This window comes from Orycteropus afer, unplaced genomic scaffold (assembly GCF_000298275.1).
Source record: "Orycteropus afer afer isolate SDZICR_OR568_19922 unplaced genomic scaffold, OryAfe1.0 scaffold00336, whole genome shotgun sequence".
NCBI classification, from domain to species: Eukaryota; Metazoa; Chordata; class Mammalia; order Tubulidentata; family Orycteropodidae; genus Orycteropus; species Orycteropus afer.
The window spans coordinates 2,797,521-2,799,739 of record NW_006921923.1 but is presented as its reverse complement, the minus strand read 5'-3'; positions in this window follow the sequence as shown (position 1 = coordinate 2,799,739).

Sequence of the window (2,219 nt, the reverse complement as noted above, 5' to 3'; positions counted from 1 at the left end):
CTAGAGCAGCTACTCAGCTGCTTATGGTAGATCCCACCATGGAGTTGATTGGCAGTCTCATCATGGGGAATAACTACCACCAGCTGTCCAGCCACTCAACCAGGCCCAGCCAAGGTGACACAATCTTAACCACCACACCCTGCTTCAAAATGTTGCACCTAGTTTTTTAGGCACTAAGATGCTAGAGGGAACTAATGTGTGAGCTAAAGGTAAGATGCCATCTTTCTGTCTCAGAGTGATTCTTCTTTAAAAAGTAAATCAGTTGATGTCACTCTTACTCTCAAAAAACCCTTCAGTGGTATTCTTATGGTGGTCAGTAAAATCTTATGTGATCTGATCCTTGCTACATCTCTGACCTCATCATCTACCCATTCTTCTTGTCACTCCACTCCAGCCATTCTGGCCTCCTTGTTCATCTAAAACATCAAGCATGTTCTTTATTTTACTGTCTTTGCACTTGCTGTTCCCTTTGCTTGGAACATTCTTTCCCCAGCTACATAGCTTACTCCCTCATTTCTACAACAGGTGGTTTTTAAGCTTTAGTGTGCATCAGAATCACCAGAAGGGTTTGTTAAAACACAGATCATTGGGTCCCGCCTCCAGAATTTATGATTCAGTAGTTCTCATGAAGGTGGAGGAAGAATTTGCATTTCTAACAAGTGTTCAAGTGATGCCAATGTTGCTGGTCCTGCACTTTGAGAACCACCTTTCTCTGCTTAGAAATTACTTGGTAAACAAAGACTTACCTGACTTCCCTACATAAATAACAACCTGACCCCAACACTTCCTATCATCACCTTTATTTTCCTCCATAGCACATATAATCAGCTGGCAAATAAGTATGTAATGTTTGTTTATTTGTTTACTGCCTGTCTTCCTCCCAGATTATAAACACCGTGATAGCAGGGACTTTGTTTCAATTCTGACTGTAAGATACAGCCTCCATACCCCATGTCTATCATGTTGTTGTTGTTTTTATGTGCTGTCGAGTTGGACCCAACTCATAGTGACCCTTCCTTCTGAGGAGTGGCTGGTGGGTTTGAACCGCCAGCCTTCTGGTTAGTAGTCAAGTGCCTTAGCATATACCCATTGCCACCAAATTTATTTCAACTCATAGCAACCCTCGAGGCCAGAGGAGAACTGCTCCATACGGTTTCCATGACAGTAATCTTTACAGAAGCAGACTGCTACATCTTTCTTCCACAGAGGAGCTGTTGGATTTGAACCTCTGACCTTTAAGTTAACAGCCAAGCACTTAACCATGGTGCCACCACGGCTCCTTATCTAGCACTTAGCATATGCTTAATAAATATTTGTTGAGTGAATGGCTAAAATAAAATGTTGCACAGCCAGCCCTCTGTGACCCAAGCTTCTGGAGAAAATGCTTATAGAGATAATTCACCTTTGCCAGTCATTTTGTCACTTCACCTAAGCCCCTCTTACATCCCATTGCTCTCTTAATGGATTACCTTTTGTGTTATTCCTGCAATCACTCATGCCAAAAGGCACTGGAGATGCCTGGAAAAGCATATCGACTTGGAAGGGACACTGTGATACAGTCCTTTATTTCAGGAAACCAAAGGAAGAGGCAGAATCTTAGGTACAGCTTATAACTTATAACTCTCAATCTTTCTGAGAACAATTATTTCACAGTTCTTTACTGCATGCCTGCTTATATAAAAGCTACAGTGAAAAACAAGTCATATAATTGTTCCTAGTCTGATAGTAGTGTAAAATAAATTAAGTAAAACATGGCAAAGAAGCACCTTCAGCTAAGAAGTAAGATTAAGACTTTCTGCCTGAAATTGCTTAGAGGAGAGAGCTTTTTTAGCATCTTCCCCAAGAAGACAATGTTTGAGCTGGGTTTTGAAGAATGAGTAGAAGTTCAAATTACGGTGAATGGGAAAAGGGAATAGGAAGGCATTGTGGACAAAGGAACCAGCATCAGCTAAGGGATAGATGTGTGAGATAGAGGTGATACTGAAAATAGTTAACAATTGGTTCTACATAGACATCAATAAATCAGAATGATCATACTGACCAATCAGAATGGACACCAGGCATAGACAACTGGGCATGATTATCAGTTACAGAGAGAAACCAGAGTATTACAGAAATGCTGGAAATGCTGGGTAGTCTAGTGTTGTTGATGTTATGTGCCGTCAAGTTGGCCCCAACTCATAGCGACCCCTCCTTGGGTTTCCGAGGCAGTATCACTA